The sequence below is a fragment of the Babylonia areolata genome, chromosome 26, assembly GCF_041734735.1.
Source record: "Babylonia areolata isolate BAREFJ2019XMU chromosome 26, ASM4173473v1, whole genome shotgun sequence".
Classification (NCBI taxonomy): Eukaryota; Metazoa; Mollusca; class Gastropoda; order Neogastropoda; family Buccinidae; genus Babylonia; species Babylonia areolata.
Genome location: NC_134901.1, coordinates 7,761,544 through 7,779,782, shown reverse-complemented (window position 1 = coordinate 7,779,782; position 18,239 = coordinate 7,761,544). Strand labels below are relative to the sequence as shown.

General features: G+C 45.8%; 1 protein-coding gene across 2 annotated transcripts in view; it reads right to left on the bottom strand.

Moving 5' to 3' along the window:
• The window catches only part of LOC143300742 (uncharacterized), a 57,575-nt gene that overhangs the window by 16,167 nt on the left and 23,169 nt on the right, over positions 1-18,239 (bottom strand). The window contains exon 1 of one of the 2 annotated variants that reach the window (XM_076614636.1): positions 2,420-2,995. The exons of the other annotated variant lie outside the window; for it this stretch is intronic. The gene's annotated coding sequence lies outside the window, so the exon portion shown is untranslated. Of the gene's footprint in view, positions 1-2,419; positions 2,996-18,239 lie in introns of those variants that run through there. 2 annotated transcript variants of the gene reach the window in all.

Sequence of the window (18,239 nt, the reverse complement as noted above, 5' to 3'; positions counted from 1 at the left end):
CACCACACTCTGTGGCTTCTCAGTCCGCACACTCCAAGACGGAATCGTGCAAGAGTATCGCGGAATTTCTTGGTGGTGATAAACGATAAGTATTTTTCAGCGCCAAACGTATCTTTAAACGCATAGTGCCAGCTGTACTTTTCATTCTGTTCGATTTCCGAATGCCAGTTTTGTTTATAACACGAAACTAGTTAATCTGTCTTCAAAAACTGATAGGAAGTCATTTTCATATCTAACACCATTGTATGGCACAACCGTACAACTCCAAAACCGTTAACATTCAAAATATACTGTATTTTCACCACCCAGTTAACTTTTCCAAGTTCGTTTTGTGAATGAAGCATTTCATAGGTTTGTCTGCTGATTCTAGTTATAGGCATTCGTGTTAATGTGTGCCAGTGTTTTATACATTTCACCACAGTTTTAATGTATAGAGGATAACTCCTTGTCTGCCCATACAACTGTTTATTAGGAGTGCATTGACATGTTCAGAAACTGCTGTCATCCATGATACTAAATACATCAGTTGAAGAAGTGTTGATACCATTGTTCAATTGTTATCCGATTATAAATTATCGATTTACGTGTGATTTATTGTTTGCCAAAAATCATTAGGGTTATTGAAATTTTGCTTTAGTTTAAACAGGTTTTGTTTCGCGAGATTCGTTTTTCTTTTTCTTTAACAAACGTTTGTCCTCCTTTCTGTCTGAGACATCAGTCTCCTTTTCTTCATTAATTGTTCTTCTGTATTTCGTCAGTTTTCTTTTAACTACTCTTTTCTGATCATATTCATTGTCAAACCAGTCATTGAATTGTCGTTTCTTGCTATTTACAGCTTTTATCATGCAAGCAGCAGCTCCATATAACGCTTTTACCAGAATATCGACAGATTCATTTACATCAGAGTTCATAACCTCAGCTGCGTCATTTAGGTATGTTTTAAAAGGCTGTCGACTGGAGCTCTTCCTGATATACATGTAGCAGATCATCTGACTACACTATCCTCTCTTCGAAATGCCCTGATTCAATGGATTATTTCCCTTCCTCCAGAACAATTCAACTGGTGAATGCCAAGATTCTGTGCGATCAACTGTCTCTGGGATTGGACTGACGCTGTGTGTGTGTGTATGAGAGAGAGAGAGAGAGAGAGCGGGGGAGAGAGAGAGAGAGAGAGAGAGAGAGAGAGAAGGGGGGGAGGGATGGAGAGGGGGTGCGGGGGGGGCAAACTGACAGACATACAGACAGAAAGATACAGAGAGGACAGCAGCAACATTTACACTTCTGACAACCTATTTGCCCACTACGGTAATCATGATAAAGTCAGAAATAAAATCATGCGAAAACACACGCTGAGTTGACCACCCATGTCATGCAAACACGTGTGTTATTCCACCTCTATCCTTCACTCAAGATCTCACACAAATGTCTAAAGTGCGAAGATACGGTTTATCTATTTATTCATTCATTTATAAAATTAAAAAAATAATGTATTACTTCGTTTTCATTTTACTCATTGTTGCACCACCCTTTACCAACAGTCTCGGGAAAGTTAGGGGAAATGATCACCTTCAAGACCTGGGAACACCGCTCAGTTTCGCTGATACAGATGTCACCAGCACCACGAGTGCAGAATATATAAATCATGATGTCTGGCCATTCTCAGTGAAAGAAACGAAACACGAGTCTTGACAGCGCATTCGTTTATAAATGATCCTTTCCGTCCATAACATTCAACAAACCTAATATCAACAACAACAAGTAATAACACACACACACACACACATATATATATATATATATATATATATATATATATATATACATATATATATGTGTGTGTGTGTGTGTGTGTGTGTGTGTGTTGTAGTTCTATTATGATAGTCGCATCCAACTATGAGCACCAGAACAGCAGATGAGGCATATATATATATATATAGCAGCGCTATCAAATCAACATAAAATAAAATAATTTAAAAAATTTGCAGATACTAACGACACGGAGTACAATAATCAAAGACTAGTCCGTACTGAAGCAAGACATACATTCAATGTGTCCGTTTCTTTTCACCCTTGTCTACCCTTCCGCACAACACTGGTCGTCAGTGAATAAGGGATCAGAGTTCGAATCTCCCTTTCGGCATGGTGTTGTGTCCATGGCAAAAGTTCGTTACTCCGACTTTCCGAACTTGACTCCGTCTAAGTGTTGAATGGCTAGGCCTGACTGACTGAAGTTGGGGATGGTGACAGGACTGGGCCTGGCTAATGCCTAACCCATGCCGAGCTTCAGACACGGTGAATATGAATACACTGCCCCAATGGAAGCTGTGTTACGCTTCATTTTGCTTTACAAACTCTTCCGTCACCCACTAACGCAAAAAACTCATCGCAAAAAGTGTTCAGAATGACAAACTGTCCTTACCTGCACTCGTTTTTCTTCTCCTCTCAGTCTGTCATCCAACAACGAAACAAGACGGCTAACTCGACCAGAGTTCAGTGAAATCACAAGAGAAATATACCGGAATCTTCACACACCACGGCTATCGCGGCCACATGTGCTCCGTACACTTGCGCCGCTCATCTAATCGCCGTGGACTGTCACATCGATGACACGCTGTCACATACTGTTACAGAAAACCAGCCACCGTTCCCGACCGCCCTCACTGCCAGTCACGCGCAGCGCTTCATCCCCCACAATGCTGTCTGAACGACACTGGCTGGAGCTGACACAACGCTGCTCTCTCTCCCTCTCCCAGGTGGAGAAGAAAACTGAAGTGGAGGGGTGAGGGAGCGGGGGTCGCGCGGGGTGGGGGACATCGAGGGGGCACTTTCAGCCTATCTGCCTGCAGGAGAGAAAGTTCTCCCCACGGACTCAAGGAGGCGAGAGCAGAGAGAGAGAGAGGCAAAGGCAGCAACTCACACACACGCACACCCACCACCACCACCCATCACCGCCACCAGCGTGCCATAGGTTGTCACTCGCCGCCGCCGGCCCGTTGGGTGAGTGAAACGCAGACGACAGTGTACACACACACTCTGAACCCCCCCCCCCCCCCCCTCCTCCCCTCTCCTTCAACTCCCACGGTAGCCGCTGGGGACTGAGGCTCGAGACAGAATGAGAGAGAGAGAGACTGACTGTCACTCGTTCCTGCGCTACTGGCTCCGTTCCATGTGACAGCGGCCACCAGCTGCACACTGTTCCCTGCCAAACTTTTCGTCGGGATGACTTCAACAGTTTCGCTGGACGGACAGAGCGAGCTTGCCCGTATCGTGCCACTCACACCGCCCCTCACTAACACACACTGTCTGCTATGTCATTCGCCACACATGCAGGCCCAACTGAGATGTTTACCTTGCACTGCATCAGCTCCAGCCTGTTGCTGCTCTGTGTATAAATTGCAATGTCTCTTTTTGAGAATAAAACCGCGTCTAAACCATGATGTGGGCATGGGTTTCACGTCCCTTGCATGCTCACTGATGACTCAGTTGTCGAGGCACTGAGCACTGTCACCCAGATCTTGGTAACTTGGAAATGGATGACTGCGGAAGCACGGGAGAGGGTGGGAAGAAGCGGGGCGGGGTGGAGGAGGAGGGGGGGGAGAGAACCAACTCCCCAAAGTGGTGTAGGAATGAGAGAAGGGAGGAAGAGGGAACAGTTCACGGTGCGAAGCAAGCCCTGAAGAAAACGAGAAAAGGGCAGAGGGGAAAGACGGGGGTGGTGGGGGTGTCACAGCCCCGAGGAAGGGACGAAAGGGACACAGCGCCAATCACCTGACTCGGCGGTGCCGGCACAGGTGTCAGCGGCTGCTGTGTACATTGCGTGCCTCCAGGTGTGTGTGTGTGTGTGTGTGTGTGTGTGTGTGTGTGTGTGTGCGTGCGTGCGTGTGTGCAGAAACTGAGAAAGGACCAGCAAGGCTGGAGGAAGGGGGGGGGGGGAGGGTTGGTGGAAGCTGGAGGTAGAGACAAACGGGCACTGCGTGACTCAGCGCTGACGGCATTCTACAGGTGGTTGAGAATCACCGGCTGCCCAGAGACACGCAGAGACACACAGCAACAGACAGTAGCGGCAAAGAAGTAGACAGCATGTGAATGCCACAAGTCTGATCAGACTGAGGAGAGCTCTGTATATTTGGGGAGATAGCACGTGTGCCGAATGGACGACATTGACATTGACACAGAGAGACACAGAGAGAGAGAGAGAGAGAGAGAGAGATTAATAGAGAGAGAAAGGGAGAGAGAGACAGAGAGAGGGGGAAGCCCGGGGAGGGAGAGAGAGAAGAGAGAGAATGGAAGAGAAGAGGGAAGAGAGAGAGAGCTAGCAGAGGGACTCAGAAAGAATCAGACTGTCGCTGCACGTGTGCCTGAATTCACAACAGTTTTCCAAACGTACGGTTTTCTCCAACGACACATCATAAAAACAAATCGTACACGTCAAAACACCATCAACACAACAGTGCACGCCAGCTTAAACTACCAGCACTGTGAACGCACACACACAGCGGAAAGAGAGAGAGTGGGAGAGAGAGAGGGAAGGAGAGAGAGAGGGAGGGAGAGAGAGAGAGGAAGAGAGAGGGAGAGAGAGAGAGGGAGAGAGAGAGAGATGAAATCATCAGCACTACTACCAAGAGGACCGCAACAAACTACTCAAACTGTTTCGCATTGTACTGGGAAAACTGCCGCGCCAGTAAGACCAATGGAACTAGCTAGCACTGTAATTTTTTTTTTTTTATTGACTCACTTGTGTAAACAAAGTGAGTCTATGTTTTAACCCGGTGTTCGGTTGTCTGTGTGTGTGTGTGTGTGTGTGTGTGTGTGTGTGTGTCCGTGGTAAACTTTAACATTGACATTTTCTCTGCAACTACTTTGTCAGTTGACACCAAATTTGGCATAAAAATAGGAAAAATTCAGTTCTTTCCAGTCATTTTGTTTAAAACAATATTGCACCTCTGGGATGGGCACAAAAAAAATAAAGAATGAAGCCTAATTATATGCAAACTGCATTTACTGTTATATTGATATTTTTTGTATTCTCTAAACTTGGCACTTTGATCTGATATTCTGACCCAACAGCTAGAGCAGTCATTATTATCATTTATTCTTCAAACAGGAACTTCTTTTGCTAAGCATGGAAGTTTTATTTATTTTGCAAACGTTTTGCTGCAGATAGTAAAAAAGGGAAATTACTCTGTAATGCTAGTGGAGTTAATTTGCTTTAAACTGATCTTTCTCATCTTAAACATTACATTTTGAAAAAGAGAGGCAAGGCCTTCAAGACTCACTTTGTGATGCACTTTTTTTTAAAAATCCAAGCTTTTTATGTATTGAGTATAATTTCAAAATGTAATGTTTAAGATGAGAAAGATCAGTTTAAAGCAAACTAAGTTCCCCAGCAGAGTAATTTCCCTTGTTTTACTGTCTACAGCAAACCGTTTGCAATAAATAAACTTCCATGCTTAGCAAAAGAAGTTCCTGTTTGAACAAAAAATGATAATAATGACAGATCTTTTGTTGGGTCGAATATCAGATCAAAGTGCCAAGTTTAGAGAATACAAAAAATATAAATATAACAGTAAATGCATTATACTCAATACATAAATAGCTTGGATTTTTTTAAAAAGTGTATCACAAGTCAGTCTTGAAGGCTTTGCCTTTCTTGTTATTATTATTTTTTACAGATGAACAAAGCTCTGAAAATGTCGGAATGAATCCTGGTTACAAACTTGATTAAAAACAAACGTGAAAAAAAAAAAAAGTCGCTAAAAATTTGGACTGCTCGACAAAACACAGAACAAACACTTGGCGAGGGAGACTGACACGGCACAAAAAAAGAGAGAACGAGAGACAAGGATAGAGAAATAAGAAACACAAACTGAAGCAGAGAGACTGAGACGCACACAGAAAATTTTAAAAATTACTGGAGCGCTCCTTTTCCTGAATCCGCCACAGGTTTAAAAAAAAAATTAACACCACCCTATTCCTTACACAGTGCAAGCTAACTTTACTTCTACAGTCCCCACACACACGGGGTTGGCACAAGGAGAAGAAAAACACGGAGTTGAGTCTGTCACCTACTGAGGGGAAAAGGTGCTACCTCTTGGATGACACGGTGAAGGAGCACGACAGGTTAACGTTCGTACAGCAAGGCAGCCAGTCAGTGAATGACCAGCCGGAGCGGGCCCTGGTACCTACCTATGTGAGCGACTTAAGTCGCGCGGAGCGATCTTCCCTCTGTCTCCGGCTCCGCCTCTCTACTCGCCACCCGACTTCTGGAAACTTCCTAAAGATGTACAGCTTCACTCACACTGATGTGGTGATAACAGCAGCATGACATAATATCCAACTCTAGTGACTTGAGTCTCTGTGTGTGCGTGCGTCTCTTTTTCTCACACACTGTTCATGCTAAAATTTATCAGTCAGACATGTCAATCCTGTTACTGTCAATTGCGGCGCATCAGTTCCATCCGGAAATATCTGTCCACTAACGCAACATCTAGACTTGTAGTTTCTCTCATTCCTCTCGCATTGACTACTGTCTGGTTTGCCTGCTTCATCCATTCAGTCCCTTCAGCGCATACAAAACTCTGCTACCCGACTCGTCCTCAAAAAGAAAAGAACTCCATGCAGAGTTATACATGCGTGTGAATGACTGGTGCGAAAGCGCTTTGATTTGTCTCTGGATAAGATTCAGCGCTATATAAATACTATTATTATTATTATTATTAAACATTACACACAAACACAATATATATATATATATATACATATATATATACATACATACATATATAAACATATATATATAAAGATTGATAGGTGTGTGTGTGTGTGTGTGTGTGTGTAGACAGCCTATTAATCCATTCCCTCTTCCATATCTCTTTCTCTACCCGCTTGCCTTCCACCCCGTTCACTCTGCCCCCTCCTTTTCTCGTTCGTTCCAAAACCAGCAACATTATTCTTATATTCTGATGTATGCATTTTGTATGCTAGTGTGTGTGTGTGTGTACGTTTTTTTCCCATGTGCTGCATTTTATAACCACCTTGTTAATGCTTTTAATTAGTATTGTGATCTGAAGACCCTGTTCGAGGAGAGGACAGGGCATGATCTTTTTAATTTTTTTCAAAATATCTTTTTAATTAAAAAAAAAGAAAAAAGAAAAAGAAAAAACACACCAGAGCTTATCCATTGTCATTGGGAAAAAATGTCCTGTCCTGTCCTGTCCTGTCTGTCTGTCTGTCTCTCTCTCTCTCTCTCTCTCTCTCTCTCTCTCTCTCTCTCTCTCTCTCTCTCTCTTAACCATTCCCACTAAAGTGGAACGACTCAAGGTATACAGCGAAAAATCAATGTCGGCGGCACATTTGTGTCGACAAAAAAACAACAACAACAACAACTGCAGAACACGCATGTATCAATGTGCACACCACCTCGTCTGGTCACAGCTGTTCTGGGGGCATCAGGCCATTCACCCCGCCCCGACCCCCCCCCCCCCCCCCCCCACGTTCCCCCCCCCCCACACCCCACCACCCCTGTTCCGACACCCCACCCCACCCCCCATCCCAGTGGTTGCTTTCGGGGTGAGTTGACAAGTTCAACACAACGGAGTTGGCATGTCTCTGACGAATGTGGTTCAAACAAATGTATTGAACTTCGAAGACGGAAGCGACATGCTTGGCATCAGTTACACAGAAAGAGTATCACGTGCTGGTGGAAAAGCGACTACTGACATGATTAATTAAGTTGTTGCAAGCATTTGAAAAAGAATATTACACTGCGCAAAACTATGTACATTCATGCCAGCAGACATTTGTCCATTTTTCTATGTTGTTGTTTTGGGGGTTTGGGTTTTTTTTATGCATAAAAATAGTCAAACTTCAATAAATAAAAACATCTTTGATTAAAAGAAAGCAAACAATAAAAAATCCCCGCAGATGTCAGAAAGAAATAAACCACCATGATCAAGTCAAAAGACTGGCGCAAAGAACGTAAGTGAAATTGTGATGGCAGTCAAAAGCAATGTTGCGCTCGGTCATTTCGGCACCGATGTCAGTACACTGTGTGTGTGTGTGTGTGTGTGTGTGTGTGTGTGTGTGTGTGTGTGTGTGTGTGTAGAGATGTAACAGTGCCGGAAAAAAAAGTAAGAAGAAGAGCGGAATAAATGGAAGAAAGACGAAGAAGAAAGGCATGAATAAAAGACGGAACTAGTCCACACAGATAGTGTATCTCTTGATATCTGTTGTCTAGAACTTTCCACAGATACGAGCATCGCCGAGACAGAGGCACCCCTGATTCCAAGCTCCACTGCCCCAGAAAGAAGAAACGCTGTGAACACTACAGCTGCACGGCTGCACTGCTGGCCTCCTTTATAATCTTTCTTTGACAGGAAGACAGAGAAAAGAAACCATAACAAAATAACTGGCAGCCACAATTAATAATAATAGGCATAAGGGCAGGACACCCCGCCCTCCCCCCTCCTCTCTCTGTCTCCTCTTCCACACTCACAGATGGCACGCGCTCACGCACATGCACACACACACACGCACACTTGTGACTAGTTCTCACCAAGGAGGGCCAAACTTTATTTTTGGTATTATGTACTTATTTTGTCATTGTAAAATACAAGAAATGCTCTTTCAACTGGCTGAAATGAAAGCTCTGTGGAAGTACCGCCGTTTTGAAAGAGGCGGTAAGGTATAGTTGCGGCCATTTTGAGAAAATCGAAGTCACAGTCCAAATCTCTCTCTCTCTCTCTATCTCTCTCCACACCAGACCCGGCTAGCCAACGCTTCTCCACCCCTTCCCATGTGTTTGTATATAGGCCTGGGGCCGATGTACAATAAACCATTGTCTTCTCTCTCTCTGTCTCTCTCTCTCTCCGTCTCTCTCTCTGTCTCTGTCTCTCTCCCTGTCTCTCTCTCTCTCCCTGTCTCTCTTTGTCTCTGTCTCTCTCTGTGTGTGTCTTCATCATACTTGTCTTCCCCCCTCTTTCCCAAGCACTTTCCCTCACCCCAACCCTCTCGGGTTGTTGTTCAAACGTTACGTGCTTGCCAGAACCAACAATCGATTTAACGAACTCCATTCAAACAACTCACTGGACACCCAGAAGGCATCTGGCCCCTTTCAAATTGAAAAGGCGTTCAGCGAGGTGTGAAAACCGCTGCCATTGACAGCCTGCAAGTTGGCGCCGAGACGATGGGTGTGTTGTCCGATTCTCAAGCGACTCACGCAGAGAAGTATTCACAGTGAAGCAGGCCCTCCCGACTGCCCCGCTGTCTGCAGTCGATACCCCCCACCCAGATGTGTCCAGAAAACCTGGTCAGTAACTGTGGAAACGAGAACAATAAAAGTGCCAGCAAATGACCCGACTGTCGTTGAACACATCTGTTTCGACAGACGGATTGACAAAGCCTGTCATTCCCCCCCCCCCACTCCTACCCCACCCCCCCACAAACTCCTTTCCCTGCCAGAGGCATGTAATCAGAAGAGCATGCCCGCAACATATGCGATTTTATGGCATGGCGAAGCTGTCCCATTCAGCTCATGAGGGCGAGAGACTCACTGTCGCCATGCTGTGTACAAGTTGTGTACAAGTGGACTGGTGGCACCTGAAGGGGAACCCGGGAGAGGCTTGGTACAGGACTCGGAACGAACAGCATGTAGCAATGTGGTACAGGACTCGGAACGAACAGCGTGTAGCAATGTGGTACAGGACTCGGAACGAACAGCGTGTAGCAATGTGGTACAGGACTCGGAACGAACAGCGTGTAGCAATGTGGTACAGGACTCGGAACGAACAGCGTGTAGCAATGTGGTACAGGACTCGGAACGAACAGCATGTAGCAATGTGGTACAGGACTCGGAATGAATAGCGTGTAGCAATGTGGTACAAGACTCGGAACGAACAGCATGTAGCAATGTGGTACAAGACTCGGAACGAACAGCGTGTAGCAATGTGGTACAGGACTCGGAACGAACAGCGTGTAGCACTGGGGCTGAAACGATGCTAATGATGGGACAGAGAAAAGAAGTTCCCATTTTTAGCTTCGGTTTCAAGATGGCGCCAAAGCGGGTGAACTTATCCACATATAGGTCTTCGGGGAAGGGAAGAGTTAAACTCAACTCTTCAGAAGGGGGGGGCAGGTGGGAGTGGGGATAAATAGGGGGGGGGGGGAGGGCAGATGCCTGACAGGCACAAAAAACCGTGGAAGGTGAGGGAAAAATACAGGGGAAGGGTTGGTGGGAGGGATGGGGGGGCCGGGGGGGGGGGGGAGTGGGTAAGAAGTAACGCATTGTTAGCCTCAGGATCCTAAAACCATTCAAGTGAACCGGGTTACTGGTAGAGTCAGCTGATGGAGCAATACATCAAAGTGGACTTTGTTCCCACTCTGGTGTCTCTGTGTGAAAACTGTGGCGCTGACTACATGAGATGTACTCTGTTCGCTGGGTTTTCAAGAGTCTGTCATTTATTCAATGCTTTTGGTTTCATTGGATTTATTTTTCCTCTGCGTTCCATCGTTTGATCATTTCTTGCAAATTAGCACTTACTCGTGTACTTCATCTTATTCTTTATGTTTGTGGCTTTTTCTTGTCAGTTCACCCCCACCCGAACCCTTCATACCACTGTGTGTGTGTGTGTGTGTGTGTGTGTGTGTGTGTTCACGTTCTCCGATGAACCAACAACGAACTGGTTCAAATGGCACAGTGTTGTTGGAGTCTAGGTGGGGGTCTGAATTTTAAGACATTCCTCAGTGAGCAAACCTGTTAACTACTGTTGGCCATTTCGTTTCACTGAAGATGATCAATAGTGTCACATGAGAATGAAATGTGAAGAGGAATAACAATGAGTGGAAGTACTCGTTCCTCCGAGAGACTATCAGCGGAGATAAGTCACCAGATGTCACAGCAGTGACAGAGATGTTTCGTTCAGTACAGTGTTTGTCTTAGTGGCGCACGCAATTACCACAAGGATAGATGGACTAAAATCCTCATTACGTGCAGGGCTACTGAATCCCAGAATGGACTTTAGTCGCATGTGGTGAACGTGTGTGTGTGTGTGTGTGTGTGTGCGCGCGCGCGCGCGTGTGTGTGTATGTGTGTGCGTGTGTGTGTGTGTGTTATCCTTATGATCAGAGAAAAAGGGGGAAGGCATTGCAGAACTAAGAACTGAAATGAAGACAAGGGGGTGTGGAGGGGATTAATCAAGGAAAGAAAACAACAGAAATCGAGGAAGTAAAAATATAAGGAAAAAAACACACAAAAAACAGGAGGAGGGGTGGGGTGGCAGGGGAAAGGGTGCGGACTGGGCTCTGAGGCAGGGTGGGGAAGCGGGTGGGAAGTGACATCTTGTTAGCCTCACGATCCTCTAAAACCATTCAACCGAAATTGGTTACTGGTAGAGTCAGCTGATGGAGCAATACATCAAAGTGGACTTTGTTCCCACTCTGGTGTCTCTGTGTGAAAACTGTGGCGCTGACTACATGAGATGTACTCTGTTCGCTGGGTTTTCAAGAGTCTGTCATTTATTCAATGCTTTTGGTTTCGTTGGATTTATTTTTCTCTTCTTTCCATTGTTTGATCATTTCTTGCAAATTAGCTCTTACTCGTGTATTTCGTCTTCTTTTATTCTTGGTCTTTGTGGCTTTTTCTTGTTAGTTCACCCCTACCCCAGCCTCTTACCATTCTCTCTCTCTCTCTCTCTCTCTCTCTCTCTCTCTCTGTGTGTGTGTGTGTGTGTGTGTGTGTGTGTGTGTGTGTGTGTGTGTGTGTGTGTGTGAATTTCAAGACGTTCCTCAACGGGTAAACCTACCAGCTACTGCTGGCCATTTTGTTTCGTTGAAGATGTTGACAACAGAATGAAAACCAAACAACACGGACAATAACAAGCGGATATTCGTTCCTCCGAGACACAATCAGCACAGATAAGTTTCCATATGGCATGGCACAGCACAGTCACGGTGCTGGGCCATCCAGTGTTTATCATATCTACTGTAATCTTGAAGTGGCACGACAATTACCACGAGGAATGAAAGAATAAATACCTCGTCATGTGTATAGCCATTAGACTCTTGGATGGACTTTGTGATATAGCCGTGAGACAGAGAGAGAGAGAGAGTGTGTGTGTGTGTGTGTGTGTGTGTGACTGGGGTCCATCTGACGCTGCCACCCACGCCCTCCACCCTCCTCTCCACCCTTCCTCCCCCCCCCCAGCCGCACCCCCCCCCCCCACACACACACACACACATACACTCGGGAGTCATTCGGAGCCATGAGACAGAAACATGGCGCAGACACATCACAGGTAGAGAGGAAGAGCGGAGTGGGGCGTGGTGGTGAGGGGGCAGGCAGGGTGAGGAGAAGGTGAGAGTGATTAATGTTGCTGCCCTCTTCCAGCAGGTATGGGGCGGTACGACAGTGGCTAAGTCAGGGACGGCAGGCAAGCAGGAAAAAGTGGGAATGGGGGACAGGGGGGGTTGAGGGTGGGGGGAAACAGTCATCTATCTTGCTCTCCTCTGTGTGTGTGTGTGTGTGTGTGTGGTGTGTGTGTGTGTGTGTGTGTGGTGTGGTGTGGTGTATGTGTGTGTGTGTGTGTGTGTGTATGCACGTGTGTTTCTATCACAGTTTCAGCTATTCCCTCATTTACTCTCATTCACAAACATGCGCCGCAAACAAGGTAATGCAAGCGGTAGTGGGCCGACAAAAATACAAGTGGATAAAACCTGAAAAGATGCTTATTTCCTCTTTTTTTTTCTCCTTCTTCTTCTTCATTTTAATATCAAGCTTTAAGAAGCACCAAACTAAGGTACACCAAACAAGAAGCTGATATAATCGTTGGTGTGGTTCTAAAGGTCAGACCGTTCATGCCAGGCTAATCGACTTAAGCTAAAAACTAAACAAATGTCAAATTGCGACCATTAGAACTTACATCCATACAACCCCCTCCCGACGCACCTTCCCTCCCGACCCTTCCCTCATATCAAGACATCTCAACCACCAACACTCACAAGATAAGATAAAAACCCACCTGGGCGGGCCTGGTCGTTGATCAAACGGTAGAGATGAGAATCCCAACCACCAGTGACAGGTTGATGTTTGGTTCATCTCGTTGCGAGGTGGGATTCAATTAATATGACACTTAAGGAAGAGGATGGGGTGGGGGTAACTGTTTACACACACACACACACACACACACACACACACACACGTTGTGTGAACTTGACCAACCGAACTGTAAATTGCTCAGCGTTTATTTATAGCTCAGATGTTTTTGTTGTTTGGTTTTTTTTGGTCTTGTTTTTCTACCTCTGCTGGGTCGCGTTAGTGATCTTAGCAGCAAAAAGATTCAAGTTTCAAGTTTCAAGTTTTAATTATCCTTTCACTCCTACTGGAGTATGGAGGATTACTGCAAAATAATCTTTTCATGCCCAGAACAAACATTTCCAAATCCACAACAACGTCACATGAAAGTTGAGAAAACACAAATGTCTTTTAACTCCAAAAGTATTGTTAGGCAACATTTGCAAATCTAATCATCTTACTTACAGCTAAAATGACTTTTTTACCTCCTCTGAGCATATTACAAAAATTAAAAACCGATTTTGGAGACAAATATTTTTTAGGAACATATCTATTTCGTAACTGATCATAATTGGGACATTCCATTATATAATGAAACTCATCACCAATCACAGACATGTTACAAACCGTACAAAGCCGTAACTCTCGTGGTATGCCTTGGTGTCTCCTGTTTCTATTTCCAGCTTATGATTACTACTTCGAAATCTGAAGAAGCTGATTATGTAATTATCAGGCATTTGGCATATATTTTTCTCCACCAGATCCACTTTTGAAATTTCGATAAAACAAACATTTACTACTCGCCTCTAGAGCATGTCTCAATAGATTTTGAAAACTATCTCTCAAAACAATGTTGACATTCTTGCAGAAAGATTCCCTCTCCAAGAATAATTGAGCATCCCAAACACAGTCATATACCCTGCTTCAATTAAAATTTGTCTGATACAACTCATCCATTTTGAAGAATAAATACCATTTCGATATAAGTCAAGTAATATCAAATATATTTTCCCAGAATATTTTTCTGTGTTTGATATCACTAAGCTTAACGCATATTATAACTCTGTGTGTGTGTGTGTGTGTGTGTGTGTGTGTGTGTGTGTGTGTGCGTGCGTGCGTGCGTGTGTGTGGTGTGTATGTGTGTGTGTGTGGTGTGTGTGTGGTGTGTGTGTGTCTGCGTGCGTGTGTGTGGTGTGCATGTGTATGTGTGTATGTGCATGTGTGTGTGTGTGTGTGTATGTGTGTGCGTGCGTGTGTGGCGTGTGTGTGTGTGTGTGTGTGTGTGTGTGTGTGTGGTAAGATGGTTCATATCACTGTGTCCTGATCACTGGCAGTGTGTGTGGAAAGAAGACACGTGACATACGTCTTCTCACAGCTTCTGATGGAATGAGACATCACTGACTTGAAAATAGCTGGGAGTGGATCTGTCTCCCCGTTAGGGACAGCTGTACTCCCTCAGACTGAGTCACGCGCGTATTTCTTACAACTGTCGACGGGCTCAGTAGCCGAGTGGTTAAAGCGTTGGACTTTCAATCTGAGGGTCCCGGGTTTGAATCTCGGTAACGGCGCCTGGTGGGTAAAGGATGGAGATTTTTCCGATCTCCCAGGTCAACATATGTGCAGACGTGCTTGTGCCTGAACCCCCTTCGTGTGTATACGCCAGCAGAAGATCAAATACGCACGTTAAAGATCCTGTAATACATGTCAGCATTCGGTGGGCTTTGGAAACAAGAAAATACCCAGCATGCACCCCCCCGAAAACGGAGTATGGCTGCCTACATGACGGGGTAAAAACGGTCATACACGTAAAAGCCCACTCGTATATGTATACGAGTGAACGTGGGAGTTGCAGCCCACGAACGAAGAAGACGACGTTATACTTCCTTCCTTCCTGTTGCCTTTTCGAGGGGGGCGGGGGAGTGGGGGGTTCCTTTTTTCTAAGACTGACGAGTACGAAAAAAAGAATCACAATTATCTGCTCAACGAGGCACACTCTGAATTCTTACACTGAAGATAGCATTTTTATGTAATTTGCAGCAAGTATAAATATTGACACCGTCTTTGTCACTGTTGTTGCTCCTGCTGCTGTTTACACAAGTTATCAGAGTGGTTTCGTTCTGCGAACATGAAGCAAACATATCCCAACTTTTCGCCAGCATGGGAGTGTTTGCTGATAGAGCCGACACGATCTGTTCAGGTCGGCTCATCATGTGAGACATTGTGTCCCAACAACAACTTCAGCAGATCAGTTACCACCGCAGCCGTCTGCGCAACTAAAGTTTCCGCACAGCTGTAATCTGATTACGGCGCTGAGGACGATGCGTCGTTCGCTTTTCCCAGCCACTGGCGCTGCAACCCAGCCCGTACTGCTCTTTGTTGACCACCCACCCACACCGTGCCCCTTTCTCGTTGACGGTAATCACCCTTTCTTATCGCTTGGTTGGTTTCCTGCCCGCTGCCCGTTACGACTCCCTTCTCACGCCCCCCACCTCTCTATCTCTCTCCACCACCAACCTGCCACCAACTCTCTCTCCGTGGTCCAACTTCGATGATGATGTTCCATAAAAGAGAAAGCGGGTTTACTAACAAAAAAAAAAAAAAAAAAAAAAAGAAATGAAAGGGATTGGGGGGCGGGGGGGGGGGGGGGGGGGGGGAGGGGGGAGGGGGGAGGGACAGGGATGAACCAGGGTCACCACAAAACATGACCTGTAGAACGAAGCACAGAAACACGCAGTTCACAGTGGGGGATATCAACAGTTTTCAGTTTCTGTTTCTGTTTCTCAAAGAGGCGTCATTGCGTTCGGACAAATCCATATACGCTACACCACATCTGCTAGGCAGATGCCTGACCAGCAGCATAACCCAACGCGCTTGGTCAGGCCTGTAGTGCACGCACATATATTTGTGTAGAGTGGATTTCTTCAACAAAATTTTACCAGACATTCTCGAAGTCTGGACGCTCAGTTTTAGTTTCCAGTCAAACTTGGGAGAAAGGGCGAAAGCGGGATTCGAACCCAGGCCCTCACGGACTCTCTCTCTCTCAAAAAACCCCCCACAAAAAAAGCCCTTTAATTAATGCCAACAGCACCCGGTGTTCCCAGGCGCGGCGGTCACCCATCCAAGTACTAACCGGGCCCGACGTTGCTCAACTTCGGTGATCGGACGAGAACAGCTGTTTTGGTTTAAATAATCTTAATTAAATTGTTCAACAGTACACATGATTACAATGCAAACAAAGACAAAAGAGCATCAACAAGCTTAAAGCTGAAACTGTGCTCACAACGTTGCACTTCAGTTTTAACATGACGGCTGATGAACCATTATTATCAAATAACTTATTCATAAACAGAAAAGCAAAGATACAAAACAAATACACAATATAGTAAAATAATGCTACTATCAATATCAACATGGGATTAAATTTATAGTCGCCAGTGCTTTCAACGTGGTATGACCCTTATATGTGAACAGACTGGGCCCGGGTAGTGTGGATGACTGGGGCTGTGCTGGCATGGGGAAACACTGTCACTGAGACGGCGTGGATGAAGGGAAGCTTCTTCTTCTGCGTTCGTGGACTGCAACTTCCACGTTCATTCGTATAAACACGAGTCGGCTTTTACGTGTATGACCGTTTTTACCCTGCCATGTAGGCAGCCATACTCCATTTCCGGGGGTGTGCATGTTGGGTATGTTCTTGTTTCCATAACCCACCGGACATGGATTACAGGATCTTTAACGTGCGTATTTGATCTTCTGCTTGCGAAAACACACGAAGGGGGTTCAGGCACTGGCATGTCTGCACTTATGTTGACCTGGGAGATGGGAAAAATCTCCACCCTTTACCCACCAGGCGCCGTCACCGAGCTTCGAACCCGGGACCCTCAGACTGAAACTCCAACGCTTTAACCACTCGGCTATTGCGCCCGTCGGCTGAAGGGCAAAAAACAACAAACAAAACACCTGGGTGAGAGTTGCTTGTGACCGCTCTCTGCGGGATAGGAACTGAAGAGTTCATTTCAGTTCAGTTCCGTTTCTCAAGGAGGCGTCGCTGCGTTCGGACTAATCCACATACGCTTCACCACATCTGCAGAGCAGACGCCTGAGACCAGCACTGAGAGAGAGGTAGAACGTTCTGGGGCTGTGGTGTGTACAAGCCGATGAGAGAGCAGAGCAAGGAAGATGGGACAGGACCCCCCCCCCCCCCCCCAACCACTCTCTCTCTCTCTCTCTCACACACACACACACATACACACACACGTACACACACACGTACACACAGACACATACACACACACACACACGCACGCACGCACGCACGCACGCACACTCATACAACCACACACACACACACGCACACAGTGCTCCGATCACCTGTTGCGCCATGGGAAGAACTTATGAAAGACAGTCGTTGCCATTAATGCCTGCACTGTGTCAGTGGCAACACTATTTACGAGCCTGTTTGGGTGTGACTGACTGTATGTCATGGTATGGGTGTGACTGACTGACTGTATGTCATGGTATGGGTGTGACTGACTGTATGTCATGGTATAGGTGTGACTGACTGTATGTGGTCATGTGTCATGGTATGGGTGTGACTGACTGTATGTCATGGTATGGGTGTGACTGACTGGCTGTATGTCATGGTATAGGTGTGACTGACTGACTGTATGTCATGGTATAGGTGTGACATGACTGTATGTCATGGTATAGGTGTGACTGACTGACTGTATGTCATGGTATGGGTGTGACTGACTGTATGTCATGGTATAGGTGTGACTGACTGACTGTATGTCATGGTATAGGTGTGACTGACTGTATGTCATGGTATGGGTGTGACTGACTGACTGTATGTCATGGTATAGGTGTGACTGACTGACTGTATGTCATGGTATGGGTGTGACTGACTGACTGTATGTCATGGTATGGGTGTGACTGACTGACTGTATGTCATGGTATAGGTGTGACTGACTGACTGTATGTCATGGTATGGGTGTGACTGACTGTATGTCATGGTATAGGTGTGACTGACTGACTGTATGTCATGGTATAGGTGTGACTGACTGACTGTATGTCATGGTATGGGTGTGACTGACTGTATGTCATGGTATGGGTGTGAGTGACTGACTATATGTCATGGTATGGGTGTGAGTGACTGTATGTCATGGTATGGGTG